Source organism: Cynocephalus volans, chromosome 10 (assembly GCF_027409185.1).
Source record: "Cynocephalus volans isolate mCynVol1 chromosome 10, mCynVol1.pri, whole genome shotgun sequence".
NCBI lineage: Eukaryota > Metazoa > Chordata > Mammalia > Dermoptera > Cynocephalidae > Cynocephalus > Cynocephalus volans.
The window spans coordinates 82,779,968-82,803,642 of record NC_084469.1 but is presented as its reverse complement, the minus strand read 5'-3'; positions in this window follow the sequence as shown (position 1 = coordinate 82,803,642).

Here is a 23,675-nt window from a genome sequence, read left to right as displayed (position 1 = left end):
CGTTAATTTCCCAAGGAAGGAATGCCTCTCTCTTGAGGGTTCCAGTGGGAGATTAACCACTTTGGGGCCTCTCACTGCTTAGTAGAGATGGGCTTTGAGTAATCCTTTCATCTCTGTCACCCAGGGGAAGTGGGGTGACAAATCCGTGGGGGGCGAAGCAACACAAAGCAACACATTTTGTATTTTTCATGAGCCCACAATGATGTATCTTATCAGCCATTCTGTCTATCTAAGCCTTGATTTCAATAGGCCTTTGATTCTAAGTGACCACATAATTTTTACCATTGGAGCCCAGGACCACTAGGTACAATCGTCTAAGGTCATTAGATCTTCACTGTCTTCAAACCCAGTCTTGTCAGTTAGCAAATTCTAAATTTTCACTTGGTCTTATTGGTCTTAAAGCAACTGCTCTTGTGGTTTACTATTTTGGCTGAAATTCTTAGCCATGCTAAGTTAATTTAAGAAAGAGACATTTATTAAGAGCTGTAGGTAGATTACAGAATCATTCAGAAGGATGAATAAACACAGCTATGATAGTAATTCTATGTGTTAACTTGACTGGGCTATGGGATGCCCAGATATTTGGTCAAACATTATTCTGGGTGTTTCTGGGAGGGTATTTCTAGATGAAATTAACATTTAAATCAGGAGATTGAGTAAAGCAGACTGCCCTGCATAGTGTGGGTGGGCCTCATCCACTCAGTTGAAGGCCTGAATAGAGCAAAAAGACTGAGCCTTTTCTGAATAAGAGAGAATTCTTCCTGCCTGGTTGCCGTCTAACTGGGACACTGGCTTTTTCCTGCTTTTGGATTCAAACTGAACCATCGGCTCTTTCTGGATCTTGAGCCTGCCCACCTTCAGACTGGAACCACACCATTGGCTCTTGTGGTTCTCAAGCCTTTGGACTCAGACTGGAACTCAACCATTGACTGTCCAGCACCATAAACACATTAGCCAATTCCTTATTAAAAAATCTCTCTTTTTTTCTTTCTCTCTCTCTTCCCCCCCCACCCCATCCTGTTCATTCTGTTTCTCTAACTCATACAAGAGTCTAGTCTAATCTTCCAGGAATAACTCTGAAAACAAAACTGCAGCCCTTTGCAACCAAGGGAGCTCCTACCCCTGCCATAAGCAGGAAGCTGCCTCCACAGCTGCAGCTTATCTGTGTGAATAAAATGAATGCTTTGATTTTTCAAGCTCTATCTCCACATAAGCCCTGTTCTGAATTGGTATCAAGTGAATGTTTCTAACTGACAGAACCTAAGTCACATAGAGAACCCTCAGCCACAAGGAGCAGATTTAATCTCTTCAACCTCTGCAGTATGAGAAGGTGTGCCAGAATGTGAGTGGAATGGTTTGAGCAAGCCACAGTGCCCCCAAAGGCAATTGGAGGGAAGTTGGAAAAGGGGGACCAATGCTTGGTATTTCAAGGCACAACAAATTGTCCAATGCAGTTACTTAATGTTTAAGTTACAAGAAGAATTCACAAATGCATGTTAATCAAAAAAATTCAGACAAAATTATTTAAGGACAAAAGAAGGCTTATCTTTACCTCCTATCCCACCCAAATCTTACCAATCTCCTCCTAGTTAACTGTCACCAGTTTTTAAATCCTTCCAAGTCATTTCCTACGCATTTGTAAATGTGCACGTATACCAGTTTTTACATAAAATTTGAACTACTAGATCATGGCAGCCAGTCATGGTGACCCTGCAGTAGCAGAGTGAATACCGTGACCCCAATTCCTCCCTCACTCTGATCTCCTCCTGGAGCTCCCCACTGTCTGAGAGGACATGGAGTCCTGTTGATGTGACTGTACAGTTGAGCCTCCTAGCACAGAGGGTAGAGTAGAGAGGAGCCCTGGAGGGGAACAGGGAAGATGTCCAGCCTGGAGAGGAGATGAGAATGGCTACTTGGGAGCAACATGTGAAGAGTAATCCTGCATCAGGGCGAGCCCACAATCACTCCCTCCTGCTTGCTCAGGATAGTAGAGCATGGAACAGCTGTGCCAATATCCTCATGTTACCCCTTGCCCACCACCAATGCAGGGAGAGGGGTGGGAGCTTTCCCATCCCATTGGTGGCCTGCAACCAACTCCTTGCAGTCATGAATAAGGGTGGGCTAGGTGGGATAGTATCTTCCCAATGACGTCCCTCAACTATCAGCCACCTGCTCCTCAGGCCACCCCTCCCCTGGCCCCCAGCCATTGCAGCCACCTGGAGGGCCATGAGAAGGCCACACTCTGGTGACAGGACGTGGTGGGCCTCTCCTTCCCCCCTGCTGTAAGCAGCTGGTGCTATGGATAAGTCCCATCCTTATTTCCTGACTCGGACCGTCCTCAGGCTGGGCAGTTGTTTGGCACAGGGGTGGGTGTCAAGAGTTTGTGTCTTTGGATAGAACTGTCTTCCAAACCCAGATATGCCTCAAAACCTCTCAACCAATGCCCACAAGAGCACTAATGGCCTGAAAAGCCTCTGTCTCTTTAAAAACATTTCCCTGTCTGTCCTTCGGTGTTAATTAGGCAATAGCAGATTTCAGTAAAAGCTTTTGATGAGATAGATCTTCACCTTGACTCTTAGCTCTTTTAGTCAAATGCCTTATAGCCCTCTGTTGTAAGTTACATTTTTTTTTTGTCAAACATAGTTTTTCTCCATCCATCAAAATCTAGCTAAGGTCTCATCTCTGATGAGAGGCTTCCTTGGGCCCCCTGATTCCTACGTCTCTTCTGGTTAAGGTGTGCATCCAAGCCCAGTCTTCTGTTTCTCCTCTTCTGTGTATACAAGAGCAGCTGTGTGGTGTTAGGGAAAGACCCCCCCTGGCTTAGGTGTCAGAGGGTTCAGATGTGGTGTGGCCACCAGCTGGCTCTGGGACTTCAGGGAAGTCTTTTCTGTTCCTTCTTGGTTGGGTTTGCACATTGATGACCAATGGACCAGATAAGTCCTGCATGTTCACGGCATGCTCAGTTTGTCCTAAAGGGTCTTTTTACTATGTATGTTTTAAAATGCAAATGCACTTTCCAGCTCATTATATCTCCACAATCCCTTTCATACTCCGCCTGCCTGCTTCCTACATTTATAGTGTCTTTGTAGTCCCAATGGATATGCGCTCTTGACTCCTGATTCTTCTCCATGTGTTCTTAATATTTTGAGGGGTTTGGATCTTCTTGAGATTCAATGGAAGCTCTCTTCCTACAATGACTCGCATATCACCCATAGAGAAAATTTTGGAAATGATTTCAGAGTACTTAGAAACACTCTGGATCCATCCATGCATGAGGATGGATGGATTCCCAGAGGCACATGCACTCTTTCATCTAAATGATCTCTAAGTCCCTGAGCAGTCTGGAGTCGGGGGAGTCTTTGCAGTCCTCTACTTCTCTGGGGTGGCGCGTGTTCAGTCACAACTGTCTGTGGATAGCACACCTTGTAGCTGTCATGAACAAGTCTCCATGCCCCTATTCTCAAAGAAGGGGCTGACACAGCCCACGGAGGGCAGGCACGAAGGTGTTGAGTTGTATATCTGGGCCAGCAACACTGAGGTTCTCGGCAAAATTTTCCCAGGGACCTGAAAAGGGATTGACTTCTGCCAGATCCCGGATAAACACTAGACACAGGGTTTGCTATTGAGCTGTTTCCTGTCCTCATAAAAAAAAAAAAAAAAAAAAAAAAAAAAAAAAAAAAAAAAGACATTTCCCAAGAGACAAGCCTCTTCCAACCATGTTCAGTGAGAGGAGGGAGAGGGGCTTCATCCAAGAGGCCGGACCAAGTGACTCTGCTCAGCACACAGCGACTTAACCTCACAGTCTATTGAAGACTTCCATTGCAAATTGCCAGTGTGATCTGAGAGAAGTCATTTTGGTGTCTTCCTCCCAGGGATGGAGTGGTGAGCTCGCTTTCACTGGAACCATCCCCAGTGACAGTAGAGAAGGTGCAGCACGGAGTCAGGGGAAGTAGTGAGCCCGGTTGCTGAGAGATCTGAGGTCTAGTCCTGCATGATCACAATTGCTGCAGTCTCTCGGCTGCTGAGCTCGTGTAAAACTGGCCCAATCCTGTGAGATAGGTCTTATTATTTCTGCTTTACAGATATAGACACTGGGGTTCAGAGAGGTAAGAAGACATGTCCCAGGTCACACAGTGTGGAGGCAGAGAGTCAGGTCAGTCTTTCAAATAAGTTCTTATCTGCACTGCTGAGAGTTGCTGAAAGTTTGAGTGGGTGAGTGACTCAGGCTCCCTCTCCTCAAGGTGAGTCATACCTGGTTGTGAGGGGAGGAGAAGGGAAGGGCAAGCTGCCAGGCAACACCTGCAGTGTCCCCCCATTCCATCCCAACCCAGAGTAGCAACTGAGGCTGGAGGAGGAAGGGGTCAGTCCCTTCACTGCTGCCCATCACGCTCCCTGACAAGCCCTCCTGACCTTCTAAATTGCCACTTGCTTGGACCAGTGCTGGGCTCACCTCTTAGCCCTCACTGCAGCCTAGCTTTGGAGCCACAAGAGTCCCCTAAGAGAGCCCAGAAGGGGCTCAATTGAGAACAGGAAGCAGACATTCACCTTGGACTCTCCCTCTGGCGGTGTTAAACCATTGGTTCTGACTCAATAACCAGTTAGGTTGATTTAGCACTTTTAACTCCCCGAGGTCTCTTCTCTGGCATTATTTCATTTTCCCTTGAAATAGCCCTGGGACATGGTACATTTGTTTCATCCACTTTTCTGTTTTTGTGTTACATTTTGCAATAAAACAGTAAAAGAGTACATATATACAACTCAAGCAGGGTAGTTAATATTATTCCCTTATTTTGCAAATGGGAAAACAGAGGCATAGAGGTTATGTGACTTGACTAAACAGAGCTGTCATGTACAGTTCTGCAGGTTTTTCACTGCACAAGGAACTCAGCAGAGGGGTGAGCAGAGCTGAAAAACAGTCTGTGCTAGATTCTCCAAGCTGTCCACGGGCTGGGTCTGCCTGGAGGAAGGGGTGCCTTTTTCTGTTTTGCACAAAGGTGCCTTTTGGGCAAGGGACAGCCCGGTGCCCAGGGTGGGGAGGTGGGTCAGCGACATTGTTGGGAAGAGAGGCCAGGTCACCAACCTCTTGCAGCTCATCCATCACACCCACTGTCCATGCTCTCTGTCCCTATCCGCCTTTGGTTGCCCTGGTCTCTGCCTGCCTGCAACCCTCCCCCTCCATCTTCTAAATCCAACAGCCTTGGGGAGAAGGAAAAAATTAAGGCAAAGAGAGGTCAAATAGAGGTGAAGACAGAAATGTAATGAGCTTTAGAAAAGCATCAGCAGCTTCCCCAGGGCGACAGAAAGGTATGCAAATCCAGGAAGATGGAACTCTCTCTTCCCGAGGCTCCTGAGAAAGCCAGCGCTGCCTGCTCCTCTCTGTTGACGCCTCTCTAATTTGGTGATTTCTTTTTCCCCTGCTGTTCCCAGGACTAGGTTTCTTCGCTTGGAGAACCTTCTTTGGGTCCCTCCTGACCTCCTGCAGCTCCCCTCAGGCTAGAGTCTTGCCAGCCCTCACCTCCATTCCCTCCAGCCTTCTGGACCCTGGACAGGCAACAGCACTCCGGGCTGGTGGCATCTCCCGTGGCCCCAGCAGCTCTGGACATCAGCAGGATGCTCTGGGCATGGAAGGGGGGACTTCTTGGCAGGGGTGGCAAGGCTGTGTGGGGTCCCCTTCCCCTCGGACTGCCCTGTTTCCAGCTCGCTCGCACCGAGCCCCAGGTGTGCAGGTCTCACCCCTACCCGCCTCGCAGCGCCCGGATCCTGCCTGGCTCTCTCCGGGCCCTGCCATCTTCAGGGTTGGCCTGTGAGCAGAGACACACGACAGGGGGATGAGTGGAGGCCTGTCCTCACAGCTGGGCTGGTGGCCACGCGGGCTGTTCAGGTACCGCCGGAGGGATTTCCAAAAGGGTTAAGACTAAGTTCTCTTTGATCCCCAGGGAACACCCCCCTGTCGGGCAATTTTCTAGCTCTGTTACCTCGGGCAGGTTACTCAATCCTTCTGTGCCAGTTGGTATCTAAAATATTGGTAACAATATCTATGTCTTAGGGATCTTGTGAAGATCAAATGAGGCAGATGTGAGGTGCTTGGCATGTTGCTTCATGTGTAAGCACGTAACAAGTGCTAGCTATTCTACTACTGTTACTATTACTAGATTAGTGTTTGTAGGTAAGGGGTCTTTCACTCCCTCCTGACCCATGATCTTTGATGACTCAGGAAGGTCTCCTTCCAGTCCCCTCCACTCACCCCCTCATCCTTGGGGGCGAGGCCTATGTCTTCACCCTTCCTTTGGTCCCTGAGAGCTTGAGGCTTCTCCGCTTTATTCATTCACTCTATTCAAAGTTCTCTAGCTGCTTGCTCCTGCAACCCACCTCTTCCAGGAATGTTCTCTGAGTCACTGACAGCACAATGACAAGTCTCCCCAGAGACACAGCCTACCTACTCACAGGCCAGCTCACTCTTCTTGTCTTCCTGAGCTGGGGAGGACTCTGCCTCCAGAGTCTGCAATTCCTAGGGCCTGCAGGGATACTGTCATGGGACTGGGGAGGGAAGGAGCTCCCAGGCCCCTTCCTCCTGGGTGTTCTACAACCACAGTGTAAATTCTTAGCATCTTAGAACTCAGAGTTCCAAAGAACATCAGAAAACTACCTGCCTTCAGTTCATATTGTTGTTGAAATTATGGGACATCACAAGGTCACATGGCTGGAGCAAAAAGAGGACTGGCACTTGGATATCTGGTTAGAAGCATTCCAGAGGAGTTCTCTCCCTGAGCAAGCCCATTTTTCAAAAGTAGTATGGTTTAATTCTTCCTCCCTCTCCTCCCCAACCCCCTTCAGTCTCTGTCCCTGTCACTGTGAAAGCAAGGGTCACCCTATCCAGTATGCAATTAGAATGTTAACAGGCCAATGGAGAGAACCATAGAGAAGGCGGTTCAGGAGGGAGAGGGCTTCCTGACTTCTTCCCCCACAGCTCCCACCCTGCTCAGTGGCTGCTGGCACCTGGCTCTCCCACTGCTTGCAGCACAGTATGTGTGCCCCTTCCCCCAGCCTGGCGCTTCTTTCTGAGTCAGGTCAGCCCCCCATTGACATCACTGCTTCCATGACTATAATTGGCCTGAAGATTTTGCCGCTCAGATCTGTGTGTTTGATTTCTTGCTGAAACTCACCAGAGACTCAGGAGTTTAATAATTCATTTTAAGGCTACAAATTCACAGATTATAGATGCTATGAGAAGCCAAGTTTTTCTTGTCCCCCTGAATGCAAGGAGAGTACTTACTCAGGACCCAGGACATTTCCTGTAGATTTTTCTCTATTTAGAGTGTTTACATACAGGTTGAACATTGGGTTCAAGATGGGTTTTCATTCTTCTGTGAATTAAAGCAAAATGTTAACTTGGATTAGGGTCTCTGAAACTGGAATTCCTAGGGCCGCCAGGGATACTGTGGGAAGCCCCCAAGCCTCTTCCTACTGGAGTGTTCTATAACCCCAGTATAAATTCTTAGTATTTTAGAACTCAGAGTTCCAAGGAACATCAATCACCTGCCTTTACTTCATAGTTATTGAAATTTTGTGATGTCCCGAGGTCACATGGCTGGAGGAAAAAGAGGACGGACACTTGGATCTCTTACCAAGGTGTGTAAGAGAACCACATTTGAATGTGTTAACAGATTCTTTAATAAAAGATGGCAGAAAGCAAGTGGCAATAAAGAGAGATTAAAAAAAATTTCCAGTTAAGGAACTTGGAGTTCTGAACATTTACATATACAATTCAGCTGCAACATATCTGAATATAAATAATACATTGAAATTTTTATGTAGTTAAGTATTACAGGAGTTTGGACAAGCTCTGCAAGGATTTGCATTTAATTCTGTTTTTTAAAAATGTGTTAACTAAAACTAAAATAATTTCAGGCATATGAAGTAACTAAAACAGGAGAATTTGCAATAGAAAATGATCAATTTAATTCAATGCCTGTGTCTTAAACCATTCATGGGATTAATTTACAGGAAAAGGTCACTCTAGGGGTGGGGGAGGGAGGAAGCTGCTCTGAATTACAAGCCAGGACATTGATTTTGGCCTTCAGATATGTCCCATCTTATTCCTCCCTGGCTTTTCACAGAACCAGCTCTCCTTTTGTATAAACAATGTTGGAGAAACATTCCTGCAGCTAGAGAGACCACAGATGTGGGCAGAGACAGCGGGCGAGAGGAAAGGAACACTTCAGGGAGTCCTGGACACTCGGCTCCTTCTGCATTTACCTTCCCATGATCTGTCTCTTGGGGCTGCTTCTGTCTTTTGGGTGGGGTAATTCTGAGCAGGCGTCCAACAGCCTTTCCATGATTGTATTAGTCTGCTCAGGCGCATTAACAAAATACCACAGACTGGGTGACTTAAACAGCAGAAGTGTATTTCTCACAGTTCTGGAGGCTGGAAGTCTAAGATCCAGGTGCTGGCTGATTCAGTGCCTGGTGACAGCCTACTTCCTTGTTCATAAATGGCACCGTCTCATTGTGTCCTCACATGGTGGAAGGGTCTAGGTAGCTCTCTGAGGTCTCTTAAAAGGGCACAGCTGCTGGGTAATTCAGTTGGTTAGAGCGTGGTGCTGATAGCACCAAGGTCCAGGGTTCAATCCCTGTACCAGCCAGCCAACAAAAAAATAAATAAAATGAAAATGAAAATAAAAAGGGTACTAATCCCAGTTGTGACCTAATCACCTCCCAAAGACCCCATTCCCTAATACCGTCACCTTGGGGTTTAAGTTTCAACATATGAATTTGGGGAGGACACATTCAGACCACAGCAGTGTGTTTTTAGTTCTCTTGAGGATATGTCAAAGAGTGGAGTTTCTGGGTCATATGTTTCATGTTTTGAGGAACCACTACTTTTATTCTCACTTCATAGATGAGAAAATGGAGGCTCAGACAGTTGTCAACTGGCAATTGCAGCTGGTAAACAGCAGAGAGCCCAGCACTTCTCACCCAGAGCCCATGCACTTATTCCCTCCTCTCCCTCCTCTGCACGGGCTTAGCCATGAGGCTTGAGCTGAGTCCTGGAGGTCTGGAAGTTATCTAGGTTGATGAGGGCAGGAAGGGTGTTCTGGCTAAGCCTTAGAAGTGTTAAGAGCTTTTAGCATTTGTGCAGGGAGAGGTAGTGGAAGCAGTCTAGAGCATGCTTTTTTATGGGATCAATTGACAGAGGAGAGGTTAAAGGAGCCAGACCCTGAAGGCACTTGCATTCCATGCTCAGGAGTCGAGTGCAGAAAGATTTTAAGCAAAAGAATAAGTATGGAAAACATATGTAGATAAAAAAAAAAAAAAAAAAAAAGGAAACCCACACCACATCTCAAATGAAAGGGCAAACATACTGAGAAAAATAGTTGCAGCCACATGACGTTAGGTTAATGGCTTTGTTATATAAAGGACTCCTAAAACTGATTATGGAAACATTTAAACCAAACTAGATAAATGGGCAAAGGACATGAACAGATGATTCACAAAATAAGAAATGCAAAGTAGTAAACAAACATATGGAAAAAATGTTCAACTTCCAGTGGAATCAAAGACACGCAAATTTAAACAACAGTAAGAAAACCATTCTTTGCCTATCAGATTAGCAAATGTTTGTCAAAATGATAATAGCTGATTTTGACAAGAGTGACCTGTACGAGGAATTTTCCTGCACATTCTTGGTATGTTCAAATCTCAGGTGCCAAATGCTCCTTTTCCCGTAACTCCGTAATTCTGGTTCTGGCAATCAGTCCCTCAGAAGCTACATCTGTGTGTTGTTTACAAGAAAGGAAAAAATCAGCAACAAGGAGGCAGAGGGTGTGCGTGACCAAAGTTCAGAACATCATACACCTGTGAACACCAGGAAAGCCGCTCCAGCCCTGACTTCTCATGCAGCTCCACAACTACTCAAGTTCAACTCTTTGCTTTCTCGAAATCGGTTTTGCCACACCCATTGTCATGTTTCGTTAATGGCATCGCTAGCTAAATTGTAATCCAAGCTAAAAACCTGGGAGTTGCCCCAGATTTATTCCTTTTCTCCTCCTGTCCTTCATTTAATCTATTCCCCTCAAATTTTGTCAGTTACACCTCAGAAATTCTCTTGAATCCATTCCCTCATCTTCTTCCTCATTACTATTACCTTCAACCACCTCTTATTTTCTCACCGCTCAATTGTTTCCAGAGCCTTCACAGGCTGTTCACCTGGGGGGATGTGGAGCAAGGGGAAAGGGGAGAGATTAAGGAAGAGATACAAGAGGGGCTTTAACAGTGCCCGAAGCTTTTATTTTTTATTTTTTTAGAAGATCTGAAGCAAATATTCCAAAAGGTTAAGATTTATTAAATCTGTGGGGTATGAACCAGATGTTCATTACGTTTCTATATTTAGAATATTTAATAATGAAAATGTTCCAAGTTTCTTGTCTGACCTTTCTGGATGCTCCCGTTTATCCCCGTCCTTCCTCCACAATTTCACTAAATACTTTAGTAATGAACAAATCTGATTCTGTCAATCTACTTGGAAACCTCTGTTAGGTTAGTTTCTCATTTCTTACAGAACAAAATCCAAACTTATTTGCTTGATGCAATGGACTATCCATACCCTATGCCCAAGCCATGCTACACTTTATAGTTCCCCAAACCCTAACCTAAATGACTTCAGCCCCTAACCCTCTATCTCTCTATCTGGCAAATGTTAACTCACTTTTCAAAGCCAAGATTAAACATCTCTTCCAGAAGAAAACTTACTCTGATGTTCCCCAAGAAGAGGCTGGTCATTGCTTCCTTTAAGCTCTCAAAAAATTTTGTTTATGGCATTTGTTTAGCATTGTTCTGAAATTTGTTTTCTCAGTTTCTTGAGACTGTGAGTTCCTCAAAGCCAGGGCTGGTGTCCTGTTTATCTTTGCGAGTCCCAGGCTGAGAGCAATGCTAAGAGCATCGGGAATCCTGTGAGTGCTATTTGACTTGGGGAAAGAGGAGAAGCAGAGAACCAATATACATTGGAATCAAAATCAGAGGCTTTTTCCTCCTCAATGGAAACTTGAGATAGTGAGGATGGAAGTGTGTGTAGGAGACTCAGGTTGGATAACAAGTAGCATCAGTAATCGGAGAGTACTGTTAGAATAGAAAACCTAATCCAAAGGCAGAAGGCAGGATGCAGACTTCAAATGTTTGAGGGCCTTCTGTGAGGGCAGACTCCCAGCCTGAGCCAACTCTTGCAGATATGATGAATGCTGTGGCTTGCAGTCCAGATCTGCTCTAGGATTGAGGCACCCATTCTCTCAGCTGCAGGGAGTGTGGCAACTGATAGCCCTCAGTTGAGTCACTTTCTGGAAATTGCCCTCAGTTAAAGAAAGCCACCTCATCCAAATTCATACCCCTTTCTGAGGGCATCCCCCATCCAATGACTGGTCGATGAGAGAATGTAAAGGTGCAGCCTGCTTCCCTCCAGGCTGGACAACTAAAGGGCCACCTTAGCACCAGTTCAGCTTCCCCTTACCCATTTCCACTTCCTTCACTTCCAAACAGGTGCTGATTCCTAAGTTGCTCTTAAACTTTCAGCATGCAAATCTCATTGCAGAGTCTGTGTCCCAGAGAACAGACTTAAGACAAATGATGTTTTAAGTGTTTATGTTTCTATCCCAATGTTTTCATTAGGTCAGAAAATGCTTCCCTGTACACAGCTACTAAGATCAACTCCACAGATTTCTGAAGATCTTTTTGTCATTTTGGAATTTTGTTAATGGCCCCAAGGTCACTGACCAATGGTTTCACCTTCTTATATGAGACCCGGGTGGTCTATTCTTTTTTCATAGTGATTCCTAAGGTGTCACTAATTGTTATTTGAGTTATCTTATATTTCATCATATAGAGGTCCGAAATTAAAACAGATTTGGCAGTGAACTAGGAGGGAACACAAAACTTTGACATTTTGGTTCCCGCATTGGCTGGTTTTTTAAGGAAAACAAACTTTTAAAACTTCTAAGGAGTATTCCACCTTCTAAAGAAAAGATGACTTTAGCCAGACATATTTTTATTCCTAGTTAGTTGAGTTAGAGGGATAAAAATCTGTTAACTTCAGATCAATGAAAGGCTGTGGTTTGGAAAAGGTGGCTAAAGGATGTTTGAGATTTTAGATTCATGGCCTGGGGTGCCAATTATTTATTTGTAACAGCAAAGGCTGAAATGATTAGACATCCAGCCATTGTGGTGTTTGCCCCACACCATGACCTCCCCACAACCTCATTCCCTTGCTGTGAGGAAGTGGATGGCTATGGTGTTGCATAGGAAGGTAGACAGACTGTGGGAGGGATCTTGGAAAGGTGTTAGAAGGTAAGGCCCGCCTTCCTCTCTTCCTTTACTCTTTAGAATTAACTTTAGTTCTTTTGTCACCAATCCTTCCTGAGACTTGGTCCTCGTTTTTGACCCTTGATCCCAACAGGGTTATTCTCACTAGCATTTTCTCCAGCTTCTGCCTCTTCACCCATAGTCTTGTTCATGTGTGGCAAATTTTCTCCAGGTTTTTCAATTCATTGTTTCATAGAGTTGTTTTTTAGTATTTGTGAATTCAATTGGCAGGCAGACATTGCAATCACGGATAAGATCGACTTTTAGGAGACATCCTCCCTGCTTCCCTCCTCCCGTGGAGCAATTGAATAGCACATCACACACTAAATCAAATGAGCAGGCATTAGCATCAGCCATAAACAATTTACATTGCAGAACTGTTACTGGATTAGGCTCTTGGGTCCCAAAATCATAGAAACGAACAATGCACCCAGCAGTAAAGCAAGCAACGCTTTATTAAAAAAGGAGATAGACTTATGCATGAGGAGAGTAGCTACAGAGAAGCTAGTGCCTGAGGGGAGCTGTTCAGGGTCCTTCACAGGGCAAGGTGCAGTCCAGCGTCATCATTTTGTGCCTCCAGAAGTGGTCCATTCTGTTTTTCATGTGCACATGGTCAGTTAGAGCTTTGGTCCTTGTGCCTGCTCAGTAGGTCCAAGATGGTGGTGTTGTTCATTATTGTCACCCAGGATGTCATTGTAGCAGTTACCCCGAAGCTTTGTGTGCATGCAGGAACTCCTAAAGGCGTCTTAAGTTTAATCTGTAACTTAATTTTTACAATTATGGGAAAAGAAAGAATGGTTAGATAATAATAAGTTTTAAACAAAGCTAACAGTTATATTGTAACAAGCCTTGGGGAGGGGTTTTGCAACTCAGTGAATATCTGTTCCTCTCTTATCTCAGTTTATTCTATCAGGGTGGGTCATGGGGTAATTATATGCTCTGGGGGTCTCATGACTGAGGAGTGGAAAAGTATCCAAGTGTCATCTGCAGGGAAAATAGAGTCAGTTTGGTTCATGGGCTTAGCCTATTCTGTCTCAGAACTACTGCCATCTTGCCAACCCCCCTAAGAATTAGATGTGGATTTCAACTCACCTTGCTAATTAATTCAGAACAGGAATATATTCCAAAAAGCGGTCCTCTTTTATACTGGTGGAGAGTCACACAGACATTTAAAAATGCTTGGAAACCCAGGGTGGGGTGGAATATTCATCCTGTTATTTTTAGCTTAAGAAGATTTCTTTGCCAAAGTCTGTTTCCAAAATTTCATTACTTTCTGAGAAAATAGTGTGCATAGAAGCATGTGGATATTGCTGTCTGATTCATCTTTGAAACCCCAGCACCTAGTGTAGTTCTGGGCATATTGTAAACACTCATTACGATATTGAATTAAATCCTAACGTGCTTTTATAGTGTGGTAGCCAATTCAGGAATTCACAGAGATGACTGAGATAAATTTCAAGACAATTCCAAGTAATGCTTATTCCATGCGCTTTTGTAATCAACTTTCTAGGAATGAAACTTGCCCAAGGCCCCACTGTTAGTAGGTAGAGAACTGGGGAACCAGATTTTGAATTTAGTACTGTTTGATTCCAAAGTTTAAAATCTATTTTTCTCACCATGATGTAGGATCTGTTTTCAGGATCTGCTCCTGGCCATTCTGTTTGGTTTTAGGTGTACGTGTGTTCTTGTTGTTTGAAATGCTTATCCCTGCATTCAGAGTCCCTAGTCTGACATTCAGTGCTTTCACCCTGCTTGGACTGTAACGGGAATGGAAAAATGGGGTGTGATCAATAGATTCCAATTAAGATGCTACCTCCATTGATAGTATTTGCATTTAAATTAGGAATCTGGAAAAGTCAGCGTTTAAGTGACTCAACAGCCTGAGGGATCTTTTAGAAATATACATAAGGTCATGCCACTCCCTGTCTTAAAATCCCTCATTTGGCCTCCCATTGCACATAAAATACAATTTAAGCTTTAAACCATAGCCTACAAGGCCCCTCATAATCTGGCCTCTGCCCACCTCCCTGGGTCTATCTCATTCCACTCTCCCTTTGATTCTAAACTCAGTGATTTCCTGAGCACACTGAGCTCGTTCACAACTCAGACCTTCTTATTATAGCTCATCACTCCCTCTGTTTGAAATGCTTTTCCCTCAGATATTTTTTATGGCTGCTTTCTTCTCATTTTTTATGTCTCCTTAGAGAAGACTTCCTTTATCACTAAATCTAAAGTTGCGCCCCATTCCCAGTCACTCTTTATCCCACGGTCCTCTTCTAATTTCTTAACAGTACTTATCTTATTTGTGTGTTGTCTGTCTCTTCCACTAGGACTTAAACTCCCAGTTTCAGGAACCTTATCTGCCTTGTTCACTGCCTACATCCTGCACGCCTGAATAGTGTCTGGCACTATTCTGCTCATTAAATATCTGTTAAGGGAATGAATGTCTTCAAAGGTGAAATTCAGGCCTTTGTAAGAAGCAGAACAGGGGAAATGAGCTTTGGAGGTCAGAGAACATCTCTGGAGGCAGTCCATCCCCTCTCTCCATCTCTAGAAGGGCTGGTCCCCTCTTCCTCTGATTCTGGACCCCTGGCTGACCTGGAGGTGTGATTGGAGGCTGAGAGCTTAGACCTGTATGTGACTGTTCCCTGCAAGGTTCTTGAAGTGGGGGGCCCTCAGTGGGTGGGGTGTACAACTCCAATGGCTGCATTGTGCTCTAGAACCCTTTATTGTGTTATGTACATGTGAAGCAATTAATTATATTTTGTTGAGCAATTAAAGTTTGAGAAAGCCAGAAGAGTACTTCTGCTGCTGTTGAGAAGATAAGTTCCTCATATGCATTCTGTTCTGATTGTGAGGCTCCCAGCGAGCCCTGTACATGCTCAGTTTGTAGGACCAGAATAGTACCAGCCGTCACCTATTCTCTCCAGAGGTAAAAGGCACAGATATTTATGGGTGGCGGGTATTTTAGTAACTAGATGGATTGACTAATCACTCTGTAGCCACTTTAATGAAACAATAAGTTCTTGTGTTGACACACTTCTTAAAAGCTGGTTTAAAACTTCTTTCCTGGGCCGAGCCCGTGGCGCACTCGGTAGAGTGCTGCGCTGGGAGCGCGGCGACGCTCCCGCGGCGGGTTCGGATCCTATATAGAAATGACCAGTGCGCTCACTGGCTGAGTGCCGGTCACGAAAAACAAAACAACAACAAAAAAAACTTCTTTCCTCTGAAAATGGTGTGGAGGTTCCTCAAACAATTGCAGATAGATCTGCCATATGACCCAGCTATCCCACTGCTGTGAATATACCCAGAGGAATGGAAATCATCAAGTCGAAGGTATACCTGTTCCCCAATGTTCATCGCAGCACTCTTTACAATAGCCAAGAGTTGGAACCAGCCCAAATGTCCATCATCGGATGAGTGGATATGGAAACTGCGGTATATCTACACAATGGAATACTACTCAGCTATAAAAACGAATGAAATACTGCCATTTGCAACAACATGGATGGACCTTGAGAGAACTATATTAAGTGAAACGAGTCAGGCACAGAAAGAGAAATACCACATGTTCTCACTTATTGGTGGGAGCTAAAAATAAATAAATCAATTCACACACACACACAAAACCCGGGGGGGGGGGGGGGGGGAGAAGACATAACAACTACAGTTCCTTGAAGTTGATACGACAAGCAAACAGAAAGGTCATTGTTGGGTGGGAGGGGGGAGAGGGAGGAGGGAAGGGGAGTTTTGGTAATGGGCCACAATAATCAACTACATTGTATATCGAAAAAATAAAATTAAGTTAAAAAATTTAAACAAAAAAAAAGGAAAAAAAGAAAAAACTTCTTTCCTCTGATTTGCCTTTGGTGGCACAAGTTTCTCAATGCAACTGGGTAGCCTCGCTGTCTGTGGTGCTGAAACAATTTTTCTTTCAGCAAATGACTGAATGGAAATAATTTTTCTGTGGTCTTCCACGTCTTTGGCACTACAGGGAGATTTATGGGTTTCAAAACTCTTTTCACACAAATCTTAGGCTTTTTTCCTGAGAGTTTTATAGACTATGTAGGGAAGGTAACTTCCTCTCTCTTCACTTTATGAATTAAAAATCTGCAGCTCCAATCTAAAAAGCTCCACTTTGATTGGAATTTCTTTCATTTCCACGGATGTATCTTAAAACAAGTAAGTTTTTCACATCCGTAAATAAAGTTAACTGTGGAAATTTTTAGAAATAGAGATAAACAAAGAAGAAAATAAAAATACTTTGTGATCTCACACCCGTAGAGAAATACTATTAACATTTTGATCAACATTGCTTATATAGATTTAGATAGACAGACAGATAATACTGTATATAATGTTTACAACAATTTTTCACTTAGAAAATTATTAGGTACTTTTTCTATGTTAATAAACATGCTTCTACAGCATTTCAAAACAGGAATAGCATATAATTTTTTGTATCATGATATATGACCAATTTTTTTGTTGGACATTTAAATAATTTCTATTGTCTCTGTGATTATAAGCAGCACTGTAATAAGAACTCTTGTAGCTAAATTTTTAGGCATATTCTTATTTCTTGAAGATAATGCTAGGAGTTGGAGTTGCTGGGTCACAAAATTTAAGGTATTTTGATCGATGTTGCTAACTAGACCAATTTGCACTCCCACTAGCAGCTCATTTTCATCTGTACTCATACACTCTGGGTATTATTATTGAATAACTTTTTTTTTTCATTTTATGAGTAGAAATGGCATCTTCCTGTTTTAATTTGCCTTTCTTATATTAATAGTGAGACTGTATTTTTTTTTTCAAGTATTTTAGGTTATTTGAATATTTTTTAACTTCTTTCTCATAACCTTTGCCTGTTTTTCTGTTTGAGAGTTTTGAAATCCAGGTCTTCTGACCCTAAATTTAATGCTCCTTCTTTGAACTATCTTTGGCACTTCTGTTATGAAAATAAATAAGTATCCAGGCCGGTCCTTTTAGGACTCTTCTCTTTCAGGATCCCAATGCTGTGCCAGTTCTAGCTGTGATGACTCCATAATGCCTATACTGCTTTGTTACTTACACATTATCTCATTCAATTCTTACAAGTGTCCTGTAAAGCAGATGGGGCAAACTATGGTGTCTGTATAACAGAGGAAACTGAGACATGTTGGGGCTAAGGGACTTACCCCGGATCACAAACTACTACCTAAGTCAAGGTAAATCTTGAACCAGGATCTCTCAGGAATCTACTGGGAAAGTGATCTAATAGGCTAATCACACTGATGTTTAATGACTCTCATAAGGTATTATTGTTTCCAGAGTTATTTGCATTTAAATAGAGGAACCTGGGTCAATTACTACTTAATGTGCCCTGTCAAGCCAGGGGAAGAGTCATCTTAGTGTCTGGATCCTGCCCACCTCTCAAATCACACTGTGTGGGGTGCCCATGTACCTCATCTATGCACAGTCCTGGCACTTCTGTTTCAATGTGAGTTTATGTGAAACCAACTATGATGCAATATCAGGCCCCAAACAGAAAGAAAATAGAAGCTGTTCTCTCTATCTCTCATTTTAAAATTGTCTTCTATTCTCAGAAACGTGTTTTTCGATTTTCTTCACAAAATTACTCAGAGCCACTCTTATCTTTTCTCTGAGGTTAGTGAGTTACTAAGTGACTCTCAGAAATGTTCTTTAAGCACCCAGAAGAACAATAGTTTGTTAGCTAGAAAGTCAGACGCCGAGTAGGGATAGCTTCTCTCTGCTGACCCACTGCCTGATGAATCCCCTGGCCCGCTGATCTTATATGGTGGACATACCATGGACTCATAGTGGACACCATGCCTCATCATAGTGGGTGTGGATGTGTCTGAGCACCACCTCTCAAGTGCTCTTTTTGTGTAGTGACATTTCACATTGCTCATGATCACAACAATGTATCAAGACCCCTCTGGGGCATAATCCTCCCTCACATTGGATGCTGGCCTTCCACTGCCATCTTTGTCTTAGTTCTCTCCCTGACAGATTTAACCTGTAATGACTTTAAACATTTTATGAGAGAGGGGGCTTTGCAATATTTTTTGTGAATTTTTGCAGATTTTTTTGCAATATTTTTCTGGTGTTTTTAAAATAATGATTGAAGAGTATTGCTTATTTTAATAACCATGTATTGCCTACTTATATTCCCTTCACCTATCTCTGTATGATCTTTCGGAAAATTTTCTAAAGGTTTTGGTTGGTACTTAATTTTTGTGGAATTAATACACCCATGTCAAGAATTCTGAGGCTTGGGGGCTGGCCAGTTAGCTCAGTTGGTTAGAGTGTGGTGTTATAACACCAAGGTCAAGGGTTCAGATCCCAGTGCCAGCCAGCTGCCAAAATAAATAAATAGGGTGCCAGCACATGACCGAGCAGGTAAGTCTCACCGCTGCCGGTCCCCATCCCCAGCTTGGCCGAATGCACACCAACCAGAGAGGCGCCTCCATGGAGAGGCCCAAGATCCACAGAGACCATGCACCCCACAGCGCCAGCACATGACTGAGAAGGTAGGCCTCACCACTGCCAGACGCCATCCCCAACCCGGCTGAGTGTGTGCCAACCAGAGAGGTGCCTCCCTGGAGAGGGCCAAGACCCGAGGTGACCACATGCCCAAGGTGCTAGTGGGCGACAGAGCAGACACTGAGGCAGCTGTGCCAAATTGGCAGCCCCAGCAGGATCGTAGCCAGACAATAGTGTTGAACCAGTGGACCATGAAATCTCTTGCCACAATGACTAAACATCAAAGGAAAGATACCAGAAATATGAAAAATCAAGTAAGTACACCACCAAAGGTTAATAACTCTCAAGCTCTAGTTCCTATAGAATAAGAAGCCCTTGAAATATCTGACAAGGAATTTTGAGTGATAATTCTAAGGAAAAAAAATGAGATACAAGAAAACTCAGCTAGACAACATGATGAAATGAGGAAAAGTATACAGGACCTGAAAGAAGAAATGTACAAGGAAATCAATGCCCTGAAAAAGAATGTAGCAGAGCTTGCTGAACTGAAGAATTCATTCAACGAAACAAAAAAAACAACAGAGAGTTTAACCAGCAGGCTTGCAGAAGCAGAAGAGAGAACTTCTGACCTTGAAGATGGGTTGTTCAAAATAACACATGCAGACAAAAAAAAAAAAAAAAGAAAAGAAAAAAGAATTAAAAACATTGAAGAAAATCTAAGAGAGATATCAGACAACCTTAAGCACTCAAATATCCGAGTCATGGGTATTCCAGAAGGGGAGGAAAAAGGAAATTGCATTGAAAACATATTCAACAAAATAGTGGCAGAAAACTACCCAGGTATAGGAAATGACACATATCTTCAGATTGAGGAAGCTCAAAGATCCCCAAACGTATTCAACCCAAAATGATCTTCTCCAAGACATGTTATAGTCAAATTGGCAAAACTCAAAGACAAAGAGAGAATCTTAAAATCTCCAAGAGAGAAGCATCAAATCACCTATAGGGGAGCCCTAATCAGACTAACATCAGACTTTTCATCACAAACCCTAAAAGCCAGAAAGGAATGGGATGATATATTCAAAGTACTAAAAGACAGAGATTGTCAGCCAAGAATACTCTACCCCACAAGGCTATCCTTCCGAAGGGCAAATAGTATATTTCTCAGACAAACAAAAACTGTGGGAGTTCACTACCACACGACCACCCTAACAAGAAATTCTCAAGGGAATACTGGGTTTGGTACCTGAAAAATAACTACCACTGCCATAAAAACTCAAGAAAATTCAAAACCCAGTAGTAAAATAAAAATGCCAACAATGAAGAGAAAAAAAAAGTTTATCTACAACCCAAGAAACCAATAAATACTTAAGACAAACAGTAAATCAGAAAGAAAGGAACAAAAGACACTTAAGACATCCAAACAAAAATCAATGAAATGCTAGGAGTAAATCAACGCTTTTCAATAACAGCTCTTAATATAAAAGGATTAAATTCTCCAATCAAAAGACACAGACTGTTTGACTGGACTAAAAAGGAGGACCCAACTATATGCTGCCTTCAAGAGACCCACCTCACCTAAAAAGACTCACATAGACTAAACAATGGAGAAAGATTTACCATGCAAACAGAAATGAAGAACAAGGTGGAATAGCTATTCTTATATCTGATAAAATAGACTTTAAACTAAAAACCATAAAAAGAGATAATGAGGGCCACTGCATAATGATAAAAGGATTCATCCATCAAGAAGACATAACAATCATAAATATATACACACCCAATGTTGGAGCAGCCAGATTACAAAGCAAACTCTCTTAGATCTAAAGAAGGAAATGGACACTAATACCATAATAGCAAGGGACCTGAACACCCCACTCTCAATATTGGACAGATCATCTAGGCAACGAATCAGCAGAGAAACACAAGATCTATACAACACTTTAGACCAATTGGACTTGGCAGATATCTACAGAACATTCCATCCAACAACCTCAGGATATTCATTCTTCTCACAGCACTTGGATCATTCTCCAGGGTAGATAACATGTTAGGTCACAAATCAAGTCTCAACAAATTTTAAAAAATTGGAATTAACTCATGTGTTTTTTAAGACCACACTGGATTAAAATTAGAAATCAATAACAAATGAAATTCTGGAAACTATACATGGAAATTAAACAGCATTCTACTTAATGACATATGGGTCCAAGAGGAAATTAAACAGGAAATCCAAAAATTTATTGAAACTAATGAAAACAATGATACATCATACCAAAACCTGTGGGATACTGCAAAAGCAGTACTAAGAGGGAAATTTATTGCATTAAATGTTTACTTCAGAAGAATGGAAAGATGGCAAGTGAACAACATAAGATTTCAGCTTAAAGAACTAGAAAAACAAGAACAATCCAAACCCAAAGTTAGCAGATGGAAAGAAATCATTAAGATCAGAGCAGAACTTAATGAAATTGAAACCCAAAAATGATACAAAAGATCAATGTATCAAAAAGTTGTTTTTTTAAAAGATAAATAAAATTGATAAACCATTAGCAGGGCTAACTAAAAAGAGAAGAGAGAAGACCCAAATAACAAAAGTTAGAAATGAAAAAAGTGATATTACAACTGATACATCTGAAATACAGGGAATCATTACAGACTACTATAAACAACTGTATGCCAACAAATTTGAAAATCTGGAGGAAATGGATAAATTTCTGGACACACACAAGCTCCCAAAAACTAAGCCAAGAAGACATAGAAAATCTGAACAAACCAATAATAGTAAAAGAGATTGAAACTGTTATCAGGAGGCTCCCAACAAAGAAAAGCCCAGGACCAGATAGATTCACAGCAGAATTCTACCAAACACTCAAAGAGGAATTGACACCAATTCTCTACAAACTATTCCAAAAGATTGAAACAGAGGCAATTCTCCCAAACTCATTCTATGAGGCAAATATCACCCTGATATCAAAACCAGGTAAAGATGCAACTAAAAAAGAAAACTACAGGCCAACATCCTTGATGAATATAGACGAAAAAATCCTCAATAAAATATTAGCTAACAGAATACAGCAACACATATACAAAATTATACACCATGGTCAAGCTGGATTCATCCCAGGGATGCTAGGTTGGTTCAACATATGCAAATCAATAAATGTGATACATCATATCAATAAAATCAAACACAAGGACCATATGATCATCTCTATAGATGCTGAAAAAGCATCTGATAAAATTCAACATTCATTCATGACAAAGACCCTCTATAAGATAGGTATAGATGGAAAGTATCTCAGCATAATTAAAACCATATATGATAAACCCACTGCCAATATCATCCTGAATGGGCAAAGCTGAAAGCTTTTCCTTTAAGAACAGGAACTAGACAAGGATGCCCACTCTCACCACTCCTATTCAACATAGTGTTGGAAGTACTAGCCAGAGCAATCAGAGAAGAGAAGGAAATAAAGGGCATCCAGATTGGAAAAGATGAAGTCAAACTGTCCGTGTATGCAGATGACATGATCCTATATATCGAACAGCCTAAAGCCTCTACAAAAAAACTCTTGGATTTGATAAAGGATTTCAGCAAAGTTGCAGGATACAAAATCAACACTCAAAAATCAGTAGCATTTCTATTCTCCAATAGTGAACATGCAGAAAGAGAAATCAAGAAAGCTTGCCCATTTACAATAGCCACCAAAAAAATAAAATACTTAGGAATTGAGTTAACCAAGGATGTGAAAAATCTCTATAATGGGAACTACAAACCACTGCTGAGAGAAATTAGAGAGGATACAAGAAGATGGAATCCCATGCTCTTGGGTTGGAAGAATCAACATTGTGAAAATGTCCATACTACCCAAAGTGATATACAAATTCAATGCAATCCCTATCAAAATTCCAATGACATTTTTCTCAGAAATGGAAAGAACTATCCAGACATTTATATGGAATAACAAAAGACCATGCATAGCCAAAGCAATGCTGAGCAAAATAAATAAATAAATAAATAAATAAAGCTGGAGGCATAAGACTACCTGACTTTAAACTATACTACAAAGCTATAATAACCAAGACAGCATGGTACTGATCATAGCATGGTACTGTAAAAACAGACACACTGATCAATGGGATAGAATAAAGAATCCAGAAATCAACCCACACACCTACAGCCATCTGATATTTGACAAAGGCACCAAGCCTATATACTGGAGAAGAGACTGCCTCTTCAGCAAAGGGTGCTGGGATAACTGGATATCCATATGCAGGAGAATGAAATTAGACCCATACCTCACCATATACCAAAATCAACTCAAAATGGATTAAAGAAATAAATATACACCCTGAAACAATAAAACTTCTTAAAGAAAACATAGGAGAAACACTTCAGGAAATAGGACTGGACACAGACTTCATGAACATGACCCCAAAAGCACGGGCAACCAAAGCAAAAATAAACAAATGGGATTATATCAAACTAAAAAGCTTCTGCACAGCAAAAGAAACAATTAACAGAGTTAAAAGACAACCAACAGAGTGGGAGAAAATATTTGCAAAATATACATCTGACAAAGGATTAATATCCAGAACATATAAGGAACTCAAACAACTTTACAAGAAAAAAACAAATAACCCAATTAAAAAATGGGCAAAAGAGCTAAATAGTCATTTCTCAAAGGTAGATATACAAATGGCCAACAGACACATGAAAAAATGCTCTACATCACTCAGCATTCATGAAATACAAATCAAAACCACACTGAGATACCATCTCACCTCAGTTAGGATGGCTAATATCCAAAGACTGTGAACGATAAATGCTGGCG